This window comes from Pristis pectinata, chromosome 8, assembly GCF_009764475.1.
Source record: "Pristis pectinata isolate sPriPec2 chromosome 8, sPriPec2.1.pri, whole genome shotgun sequence".
Taxonomy (NCBI): domain Eukaryota; kingdom Metazoa; phylum Chordata; class Chondrichthyes; order Rhinopristiformes; family Pristidae; genus Pristis; species Pristis pectinata.
Genome location: NC_067412.1, coordinates 22,391,916 through 22,404,399, shown reverse-complemented (window position 1 = coordinate 22,404,399; position 12,484 = coordinate 22,391,916). Strand labels below are relative to the sequence as shown.

Sequence of the window (12,484 nt, the reverse complement as noted above, 5' to 3'; positions counted from 1 at the left end):
AACTCAGCTTTGACTTTTCAACTTTGACTTTAACAATGAAATAAATAACATGAAAATGTTTAAATATTTATAAAAAAATTGGAAGTTTATAAATAAATAAATAGATGCCAGCATTAAACAAAAAGCATTCTTTTTCAGAAACATGTAATGTACCTTATTCTCTCCTTTCTTCCTCAAGGCTGTACAATCCACATTCAATTGAACAGACTTGCACAAACTATGCCAGGTCTACCCCGATGCAAGGTCCAAGTACAGAGTCTGATGCGTGAATACACTGGAATCTCAGCCAGCTCCTGCAACACCATTGAACTCCACGGGGAGACCAGCAGAGGAGCACAACCAATATCTCTGGGGCTTCCACAAGTGTATTGTGGAGGGTCATGGCTGTCACGTGACAGCACTGCCCATTACCTGGTCGAAAGACACACCATTGCTAATCAAGGTTTGGCTCCACCTCACCCATCAGTGCACACCTGACCATTGGTCCCTTTAAGCACCTTTGTTCTTGGCCTCAGGCTATTGGCCTTTATGATTGATTAGTCCTTGCTGGCACCGGGCCATTGGCCTTTTTAAATTAACTGGGCTGGACCCCCACAGCCCCCCCCCCCAGCCCTCCAGCATTATAGAGAGTGCCCCATATGCTTGGTTTACTCTCTTTTTTGACTGCTCTGAGGGATTCACCCTGCTTCATCCCAGGCTGAGGAACTGTGGAATGGTGCTGGAGAGATCGCTGGTAAGGTGTGCACTGTTAGTAGGGTTGGGAGCGTTCTAGTTTCTAGTTAGTATCCCTGGTGGCATAGAGCTGTGCCAGCACTGAGTCAAGGGGTGGTGGGTATCATATTGTTTTTCCTTGATTGTCTATACCTAGTTCATTATGTGTGTGTGTGTATTCGACCCCTGTTGTGATTTTCCCACGCTCACTATAAACAGTGCGTGTGTGTTGTTCCCATTACCATTTCCCTACATTTGTCTTTTGTAAATAATTCATTTATCTCTAAGACTGTGTTCGGAGTCCTTGCCTCTGAGACTTCAAATCTGTTTCACAACAACAAGCACATGGCAATGCAGAAACTCACCTGTATTTCCATGGAGGACTTCTGGTGATAAAACACAGCAAAATCTGCACTAACATTTGACTTCCAATTTGGTCTTAGAGAACTAGAAAATATCTAAAGTGAAATATAGAATAATATTCACCTATGCCTATAGAACTGCAGTCTCTGAAACTTATAGTACCTTTTTGTAAATGAATATTAAAACACTTAGTACAGTCATTTACTATATTATCTTGGCCTTTTGAACTAATTATGAATAGGCAACATCATGGCATTGCAGTTAGTTCAGCAGTCCCATAGCTCCAGCAACCTGCGTTTGATTCTATACTCCAGTGCTGTCTGTGTGGAACTTGTACATTCTCCCTGTGACTGTGTGGGTTTTTCCCAGGAGCTCCTCCCACTTCCCAAAGACATGCTGTTTGTTAGGCATTTGGACACAAGTGTGGGTGGTAGGAGAATAGGGTGGGTGTTAATGGACATGTGAAGGAAAATAGAGTGGAGAGAAATGGGTTGGCATGATGAGTTTGCTCTGTGAGCTAGCATAGATCAGCTGAATGGCCTCCCCTGCTTCAGAGAAATAATGAAAAAATATTGTTATAATACCAAGTAATTAAAAGTTGCCCCACATCTAACAGTGATTAAGTCATAGATGGCTAAAGCTCACATGGCCTGCCTTTCTTGTTCTACCTTTGTTACAGTACAGATCATCCAAAATGTTGCTACCCCGATTCTAATTCGCATTCCATGCTTGCTTAACTAGTCAAGCAACACTAAACTTTTAAAATTCTAACCTAGTTTACATGGTCTTACCCCTCTCTAACTCTTTAATCTCTTTCAGCCTCACAACCCTTCACTTCACTTATTTGCACTTCACTATTTCTGGCCTCTTGTTCATCCTGTACTCTAGTCTGACAACCAAGAACCTAAACTCTGGAATTCGCTCCCTGAATCTCTCTGCCTCTTGATTGCATCCCTTCTTCTACTGAGATGATACCATTTTGGATCAAGCTTTTGGTCATCATCCTCAATATATACTGATTTAATGTCAAGTTGAATTTGATATTTCTCCTGTGAAATGCCTTGAGAATTTTTGCCACATTAAATGGGAACCATGGGGAATGGGGGTGCCAGTTGCTTGAGAATTGTTCAAACATTTACTGTACCTTGCAAACAAATATTCTATGCATAAACCTTTAAACAAATTGCCAAAAATGTCATCTCCTTAGCCTTTTAAATAACAATGTTTTACTCTGCAAATGTACATTTTAAGGCTGAACAGTATTAATGTAAAATACAAAAATAAATCAAGTACATGACTGTACTCTCCATGACTTGAAGTGACTTCAAAAAGGAAAAGCCTACAACCTCACTGCCCTTACATAAATACATTTAAAAAATCTTTTCACACTTATTTTGCATAACACTTGAAATAAAATTCACTGTTTGAGCTTATTTTCAAAAAGCAAAACAATGTTATGTAGGCTATGCAATTGCTTAATATTCTTTGAAATTGTTGCCAGATGCGTGGGAATCCTGGTTGCATAAATGAGGGTTTAGTGTATATCAATACTTGCAGATATATTAAGCTTCGTAAACAGTGTTATATCGTAATTCAAAGATGCAAAAATATATCCTTTATCAATTATGGGTGATGTGACAACCAAAAAAATTTCCAACTGAATATTGATTTTGTGTTAAATAATTTAACAATTCACAGTCCATTTAAAGTTATTATTTTAGTCAGAACACTATATTAGTTGGGAAAGTTGACTGTTGTTTCACTTCAAGGAATTTACAAAATATTAAGGCATAATGTTATATTATCCATTTGTAATGTATTTTTGTGGTTATTAAGTTGATGTGACAAAATTATCAAAAATATACAATGTCAACCCAATAATCAGTTTTAGTTATTCATTACTAATGCAATAAAATATATGTGAGAATCTGTTTAATGAACTGTTATAGGTATAAGAAGTTTTAGTAGATGTAATAAGAATACATCATTTATATGAACACATCATTCTATATGGTAATTTCTGTTTAATTCTAGTTTAGTAACTGTCTCGGATTATTAATTTATTACATTAATTTTGGGTTTTGGTTCCAATCTTGTTAGCAAAATAGTCACTTGTAATCATGCATTATTCTTTGCCTCATCATTTGTTACATCTGTGTGTGTTCAATATTTAAAGATAAAGAATGAAATTTGCTGAATAATTAACTATATTATGAACAGTTCTAATGGGAATCTAATTAACGTGAAAGCAGAATTATAGCCCAGAGGGGAGGGACAACCCTTACACAGGTCATTGTAAATGAACATTTTATACATATACACATCATCTCCTTTCTCATTGTTGGGATCTAGAAAGCAAAATGGAATCCAATCGTTTTAAATTGAAAAAGAATAATATCATCTTTATTTAAACACAATTTGTTTAAAAGCCACTAATGTTCTTGTAAGTTTCTAATTCCATTCTCTTTCATTCAAATCTGTTAACAAGCAGAATGGCATATCAAAAAGAAAATAGCTTTTTCATATTTCATCAACTACGCTTTAATAACTTGTGATAGTAATTAAATGAGGCATCTTTTGTTCGGATAACCACTTTCCAATGAGGAAAGACTAGCTGACCTCAGTCAAATTAAACCTTATCCCTCTGAAGATAATTTTATTAACTTTTGTTATGGATATGGGTGCTGCTGATAAGACCAGCAGTTTTTTTCCCATGACTGTTTACATTGGTCTAGCACCTTAAAGGGATAGAGTCATTGAGTTACAGAGGCATGCAGCACAGAAACAGGGCCTTTGGCCCACCAAGTCTGTACTGATGATCAAGCATCCGTTTACATCAATCCTACACTAATCCTATTTTATTCTCCTCACTTTGCCATTAACCCCCCACCTCTACATTCTAACACTCACCTACAAACTAGGGGCAACCTGCCTACTGACATGCTACATCTATGGGATGTAGGAGGAAACCAGAGTACCTGAAAGACCCCACCTGGTGATGAGAGAACATGCAAACTCCGTGCAGACAGCTCCAAGGCCACTTGTGCTGCCCAATTTTTCCTTGATAGAGTCAAACAAAAAATGGATCTTCAAGGTATTTTTTAAATACGATGAAGGTTTCTGCTTCTACCTTTTTACAAGCAATGAGTTCCAGACCTCCACTACCCTTTCAGTTAAACCACTTTTCCGCAACTCTCCCCTAATTTTTCCACCAAGTGCTTAATCATATGTCCCCTGGTTTTTGATACCTCAGCTAAGGGAAATAGATCCTTACCATTTACACACACTAGATGTCTCGTAGTTTAATACAGCTGGTAAGTCTCTCCTTAGCCACCACCAGTTTAAGTAAAATAACCACAGCCAGTCCAGCTAAAATTTTCCAATCCTGATAACACCTCGTAAATTTTCTTTACACAATCTCCTGTGCAATGTGAACTTTCTTGCAATGCAGCAACCACGACACAAGCTGTGGTCTAACTAGTATTGTGAAGAGTTCCAGAAACCTTCCCACACCTACCCCACTGCTCTTATAAACTCTTACTGGCTAATAAATGAAAGTATCCCACATGCTTTTTTAGTCATCTTGTCTTTCAACTTTAAAGATTCATGTACACACATGACATGGTCTCTCTGTCCCTTCACTATTCTAGGCATCCTCCCATTTATTGTGTATTCCACTGCCTTGTGGCACTTTCGCAAATACATTTCCACATTCTATATGCCACAGTTCCTCCCAAATAACCAGACCATTTGTATCTTCCTGCACTCTGAATCTTTATTTTTCCCTTATTAAACATATGGCCAAGTTTTGCATTATTTGCAAACTTATTTATTGTATCCTGTTACGGACTCAGTGAAAGTCCCTTTAAGATAGAGAGTGTGTGTGGGGCGTGCTTACGTCAATAGAAGATAAAGGACGTAATGACGTTGTTGAAGAAGTTAGAAGAAGAAGGAGAGAGAGAAGGGAGAGAGACACCAGCCTGCTAGTTTTCTCTATCGATGGATGAGGAAACAATAACTGTGTCTGCCACTGAAATCCATGTATGGAAGTTGGAATCTGGTGGAGTTCACTTTGTTGCTGACCTGTAGAAGGAAACAGGTATTTGTGTGTGGACAACCACGATTCGGATGCTTTTCGGGGTGAGGAAGTCACTACCGAGTAAACACTGAAGTGTCGTTTGGGTTCCATCGTGGAACATTTGGATTTCGTATTTACTCTCTGTTTCTCTACGTCTACGTCTTATCTTAAGACAACGGTGGTTGTTGAAGAAGCCCTTGCTCATGTTTCACCTTATGGCTTGCGGAACTGAACTTTAAGAACCATTCCTGAACTTGGAGTTTGGGACTTTGCCACACACACACAAAGAGTTTAGTTTTTGGGGTTAACGTTCGAGGTTTAACATTTTTGAATTCTAACATACTAACATTTTTACTTTTATTTTACGTATTATCATAAGTAGTGATTAATAAAATAGTTTTTAACTCTGAATCATGCTCAGTGTGTTTCTTTTGTTGCTGGTTCGTGACAATCCCCTGGGTTTAAGTCTAAGTCGTTAATACATCCAACCAAAAGCAAAAGACTGAGTACTGAGGTCCTGGAACCCCCTTGGAAACAACCTTGTAGTCACAAAAACACTCATCAAACTTGACCCTTTGCTTCCTGCCATTGAGCGAATTACATATCCAATTTGCCACCTTCCCTTTGGATCTCATGGGCTTTTTCATTTTTGACCAGCTTGTAAGATAGGACCATGTCAAAAACCATGCAGGTTACATCAAACGCAATACCCTCATCAACCTTTCTTGACGTTTCTTCAACAAATTCAATATTTAGTCAGATATGACCTCCCTTTTAATAACTCTATGCTTCCATGATAAATCTGTGCATTTCTATGTGAAGTGTCAAACAGTCCATCACAATTGATTCCAATAATTTGTCAATTACCAAAGGTAAACTGGCTTGTGTTGGCACAGTTTATCCATTCTTCTCTTTTTAAACCATGGTAACAGTCAGCAGTCTTCCAATTCTCTGGCGCCATTTTGGTTGTGGGAAGAATTGGAAAATGATGATAAGTGTTTCCAGGATTTCCTCTCTTAACAACTTGGGATATATTTTCTTTGCTCCTAGTAACTTATCCATTGTCAAAGATGCTAAATCCCTATGGTGTTCATTAAGAACCATTCCCTTATCCACTGCCTCCCACACATAAATTACTATTTTGGTACTTGACCGGCACTATTCTTATATTCTTGTTCTTTATGTATTTATAAAGCATCTTTGGATACTATTTGACTTTATTTGCCAGTGTTTTTCATGCCTTTTCCCTTTTAATTTCATCCCTAGATTTGCTATACTCTTCTGGGCTGCCTGGTGTATTAAACTCTCAATGTAATCTGGGGAATGGAATCTGGAATGCACTGCCTGAGTGAGTGGTGGAGGCAGAAACTCTGACAGGATTTAAGAAGTATCTGTGTGAGCATTTGAATTGCCAAGACATTGGAGGCTAAGGACCAAGTTCTAGTGAATGGGATTGGTGTAGATGGGTAGGACAGCATGATAGCATAATGGATAGCACAATGCTTTACAGCGCCAGTGACCCAGGTTCAAATCCGGCTACTGTCTGTAAGGAGTTTGTACGTTCTCCCCATGTCTGTGTGGGTTTCCTCCAGGTGCTCCGGTTTCCTCCAGGTGCTCCAGTTTCCTCCCACATTTCAAAAACGTACGGGTTAGGAAGTTATGGGCATGCTATGTTGGTGCTGGAAGTATGGCGACACTTGCGGGCTGCCCCCCAAAAATCACTATGCAAAAGATGTATTTCACTGTGTTTCGATGTACATGTGACTAATAAAGATCTTATCTTATAAATAATGGTTGGCATGAATATGGTGGGCCAAAGGGCCTGTTTCTGTGCTCTATGACTCTGACTCTAAGATGTACTTTCTTCTGATGTCCTCACCTTGCTTCAGTTGCTGGATTTTGTGAAGCATGGGAAATCTACCTGTCCACAGGAAAACCTGCAAAGTAGGTTAACACCAGCACCATTAAATGCCATTCTGTTTCCTGGAGCATATTGGCTACTTATCCCAAGCCCCATCTGGATAAAACCTACAAGTTGCCAGGTTGTATTTGGCTTCTTGATGAACACAGAATTGTTCCCATTTAATCCCTTACCAGCATCCAATCCCACGTACGCACTCATGTTGACATTGCCCTGTTTTAAAAAGGATTTAAAAAAATGACATTTTTATCCATTCCTGGATCCAGTTCTCAGAGATAATGATTAACAAAATAGAACTTTCAGTTTCCATTTACTAAATATTAATCATAACACAAGAAAACTATTCAAGTTTACCCATTTGCAGAAAAGAGAACTTAGCATTTAATATGTCTTACAATCATTCAATTTTTGAGCATAAATGTAAATTAGAAATAAAATCTCCTCAAATTGTGTTACTGGTCATTTAAAATAAATGCACACAGTTTGCATCAATATAAATGAATGACCAAAAGTAATTGTATGGATTATTTCCAAATGGTGTTATTAATAGAAGTGGACAATGTTCAAGATAAGCATGCTAAATTCAAATATTCTTTGGACTGACTGAACAGTGTAAAAAGCTATAAAATAAGAACTGTCAGCTTTAGGCTAATTCCTTTCTTTTAGAAACCAGAACAAGGCAGATTAATGATTACATTTCTGCATAACTTTGCATCAGGGCACTGCTAATTGCTTACTGACATTAATAACTAAAAGACTTATCATTGGACAAGTACAAACTATTTGTACCTGAATTTCAGCTTCTGTACATTTAAAATATTTTTCACTTTTACTGATCCTAAACCTGCAGTTTTACTTTTGATATTTTTTTACAGAAAGATATTAGTAATTGATAAATTTGTTGTACATACAGTAAAAATTATCAAAATGTAGTCAAATATAATTTATCATTTAGTTGAATCCTCGGAGTTCACGAAACACACTCTCCCATCTTGCCACAATTCACTACTTTAGATCTAACTACTACAAATATCTTTGTAAGTTTCAGAAAGACTTTTGAATGCTTATTTTCTCTCTTCAAAGCTCCAGAAATATTCAGGCCTCTCCCTTTTATGCCATCCATCATTTTGTTGAAAACGTGACTTGTTTGACAATCAGTTCCTCAAATTTTCTTGACTTCCAAAACATGTAAATCTTGTTTTCTTCAGTCTTTGAACTCCAAAGGAATTTTAGGCATTTAAAATGCAAGCCTAATATTGCATAATCACCAATTATTTGAATTAATTTGTTTTTCCTTGTCTTTCTTTTCAGTTTTGAACATGTCCTGACATAGGAGGTATGGCCCTCAACTTGGTTTGCCAAATTAACAAATGGTAAAGTTTGGCAAAAGGAAACAATTTTCTAATATTTAATCTCTCATTATACTCACCACCTGCAATATTATTCTTCTGCTCTGAGAGAGAGATCACTTTGAAAATAATATTCAACACTCTGAGACTACTGAATATTTTTCAGTTCCCACTGACTAAGAATATTTTAATATTACCTGCAGATGTGCAGGATATCACACTTGTCATTATCTATTTGTCACACCTTCTTCGTGAAAAAGGCCAAAATGTTCCATCACAACATCTTGTTTTTCAGGTGTAAAGTTGATAAATATAATAATTGTACCTGTCAGCAAAGATTCCCGGGAGTGCTGTTGAAAGGACTAATCCTCCTCATGCTGGTTAGATGCCTCTTTATCCTCTTAGATTTCCAGCTAACATTTGGAACTCTATTTTGAACTTTTTTCCCCTTCATTACACAAATGCACTTGGACTTCTGGTGACAGTTTTGTGCTAGTGTTAGGTTCCTTTTATCGGCATCTCAAATAGTTTTCTGGGAGGTATAATCCTTACAGTGACAATTGCTGGCATATTAAATTTCTTTCAGTATCGCTGCAAAGCCAAAATTCTTGTATTAATTCCCTTGGCCTCCTTCTCAGCCAGAAAGATCTGGTTCCTCTTATTCATTTCAGAAGCTGTGGACTTCAGAGAATGAACTGAGAAGCTGAATATTCAATTTCCAGATCTTGCAGTCCATTAAGAGGTGATCACCATCTCTGGATAGTGTGGAGGTGCATGATTTCTGGCACCTCCTTCAAAACAGACACACAGAACAGGTATGATTGAACTTTTTCTGCTGACACCAAGGTCTCCTGTCTCCCTTTCTCTATTCTCCCCTAGCAATACAAGCCTTCAACTCTGGTCACAAGCATCCAGATTTGAACTGTTCAATCACAGGCAGTCCTGCCATCAGCCACAGGTCCCTATTCTCTCTCGATTCCCTCCCTAAACTTCTCTGCCGCTTTACTTCCCTTTCCCCTGAAAACCTCATATGGTCAAGCTTTGGGACATCTCCTAGCATCTCCTTATGTGGACTGATGACCATTTTTTTTTTAATAATGTTTCTTAGAAAAACATTTTGCAATGTTTCAATCCATTACATGCATTATATATGTTCAGAATAATTATCTACCTCCTCCAAAGTTTCTACTTATTTTTGTTCATATAATGATTTTTTGGTCAAGATTTGATTAATACCTTAGAGATTAAAATTGATTTACATTTCATCTTAGTGGTTGTTGAGTTCTCTGGGAAAAATATGTTAATTTGAAGTTAGAAGATTATTTATTTCAGCATTTGCAGTACCATCTAAACATAATTATATTACATTGAGTTTAATTCTATGCAGCACTAGCTACTTTCCTCCTGTAAATAATTTCTCATTTTCAACTTTGTGCATAATTTCCCAGAAATCTTTCACCTTTTAGTGCACTAAACATATGCTGTATGAAATGCTTAATTCAAAGATATCCTGAAACAATGCTCAAAATTAGGCAGAAATTAATTAACAGTTGTGCTATGACATTTTGCACAGCAATTAATGTGCCAAAACAAGACCTGTACATTTCCCATTGGGAGCTGTCTGCAGTGCTTTCAACTCGTGTGTCATTGCTGCACTGACTATAGGGAAGAGGGTCAGACCTAAAAGAGCTTCTCTTCATGACTGCCTCAAAGAAACTGTAGAAAATGTAGAGGGTGGAAACCAAAAGACCTACTCACCCTTCCAATCATCCCTATTTTGATCCATTTGCAGATCAGGTCTTGGACTACAAGAGGCCCCACGTCACTGTAAGATGCAGACTGCTCCATCTGACAGCTCCTGCTAAGCTGTATAACTTTGAAGTGTGGTGATCAGCGAAGGAACCATGATGCCTGTGCATACAAACTGAAAATTAAAAACGGATCTGTGGGTGAAACATCAAGATCATGTCGAAGACCCTTTAATTCACATCTGCTTGCCGATCTACGTGGGGGGTGGGGGTGGTGTTTACTCCTTGTTTTTTCTTAATAAAGGAAGATCGTAGGTTGTACTATAAAGAACTAACTTAGTTCAGTAACTGCAGAATAACCACTACGCACACAATGACTAACACTGGGCAAATTTCAGTTGGTCAAAGTAGAACCATGATGGAAATGCTTGAGACATTTAACTAGTACAGCTAAACAAACCAGAAATGGTCACCGGTGCAATCAAATATCTGTGATTTGTGCATAAAAGTATGTTTAAGTGGATCCAGTTTCTAGGCGGGCATGTTATGTAAAATGAAAATATTAATCCATAATGAAGTTGCACTAATTTAGAACAACCAGAGCTAAAAGGTCATGATTAGGTAGTTTCATACTTTGTGGCTCCCTGTACAATTTTCTTTTCCATGATTTGTTTCCATCAGGTAATACACCCTTCAGCACTTATGCTCACAAGTACAGAGAAGAGTATCTGTCAGTCTGAATACACTGCCTTTACCACAACCACATTCCTGTTCCCCGCCCACCCCCTGCAGTGTCCCAGAATGTCTCCTGCACCACAGTGCCAGACTGGATGCAATCCATTTTAGAAATACCTTGTAGGGTTGAGAGTCACCAAAATCTGTCATGAGTAGAAAGAGATAACTGGAAATGTAATAAAAACAAGTGAGCTAAAGCTATTTGGTGTGGCAGAAAGGCAGTCACTTGTATTTATAAATAATTGTCAAGAGCCTGCATTTCCTGAAACTTTCAATTTTTTTTACTTTCACAGTTTATATACTTGAAGAAAGGGACTGATCCACCAGTGAATTATGAAGTTGTTTCAAATCACTTGACACACAAAACCTTGAATATGTTTATGTCCCAATTCCAAACACCAGCGTATACTGCCAACATTAAATTGGTATAAAAGCTTCACTTCCTAAACTCTTTCCATGTTGTTTACAATGGGAAAATTGCCAAGAATATGGACTAATTAGCTGCAAACTCTTGAGCAGCTTTGTGCTTTGGTTTTGTAGTTACTGAGAACTGGATTGAGACTGTTCAAGCTTATTCCACTAGAGACCCTTAACAGCTGTCTAGAGACCTTCAGCTGTATTGATCTGGATAAGATTCAAACTAAGTTGCAGAGATAGACATGTTGTGTGTTCTAATACAGTGCCAGTTCAAACCTCCCAGGCAGTTGTAAATGGATATTACAAGCAGAAGTGTGAACTGTAGTTTAGTAAGAACCAAATTCTGTTCAGTAATTTCTGAGCAACAGGTGCCTAAATTATACAATAGTTCTTGCATTTCAGTTAGAGAAAATTAACACTCCCATTGTAGATGGAGGATTCAATAGACATTTCTGGCCTAAACTGATTGAAAATACAACTTGTAAAATGGTTTGTGGTTTCCTGATCCATGCCATTCTTGAATAGATTTCCCAGTGAATCAATGTGAAGATCAGCTCAACTGAGAATCACCGTGCAATGCATTTCAAGAATTAAAGTACTTCACATGCATACAACATGAAATAAATTATTTCACTGATTGTCTTCAAAGTGCCAACCATTTTATTTTAATTCAAAAAAGGAGACATGAGATCAATTGCTGGATGAGGCAAGCAAGCATCAATTGATTTTGTGCTTGAATCCATTTATTTAGATCAAACTTCCTTTGCATAGAAAACAGATATGGTCCTGTCCTGCAGGAAATTCAGATACTGATGCCCGAGTCATTAGCACATGACATGGTAATTAGTCCCAATCTTGTCCTTTCTGAATGCCACAGCAGAGTGGACTCAAAATTGACAATGCAAGTGTTCCTTTAACCATAGCAGCTGTGTAACTCTTCAGAGGATTAACTTATCACTTCAGGGTTACCCATTTTGCATTGGATCCTTCCTCCAATTTGTCAACACACTTTGCTACAGATAATTAGACAGGCAAAAGCCTTAAAGAATAAGGAGACAGCCTGGGTACAACATCTGCCAAATTTTCAATTTTAGAAGCTTGCGAGCCTGAGTGTGAATGGGCTACAGATTGCACTTAAATGTTTAAAGCATCAATAGGGTGA

General features: G+C 37.7%; 1 long non-coding RNA gene across 1 annotated transcript; it reads left to right on the top strand.

Moving 5' to 3' along the window:
• The first annotated feature begins 615 nt into the window (after positions 1–615).
• On the top strand, positions 616–11,466 carry LOC127573703 (uncharacterized). The gene is made up of 3 exons (XR_007956803.1): positions 616–733; positions 9,094–9,237; positions 10,215–11,466. It is a non-coding gene; the product is annotated as an uncharacterized LOC127573703 (long non-coding RNA).
• Positions 11,467–12,484: the final 1,018 nt, after the last annotated feature.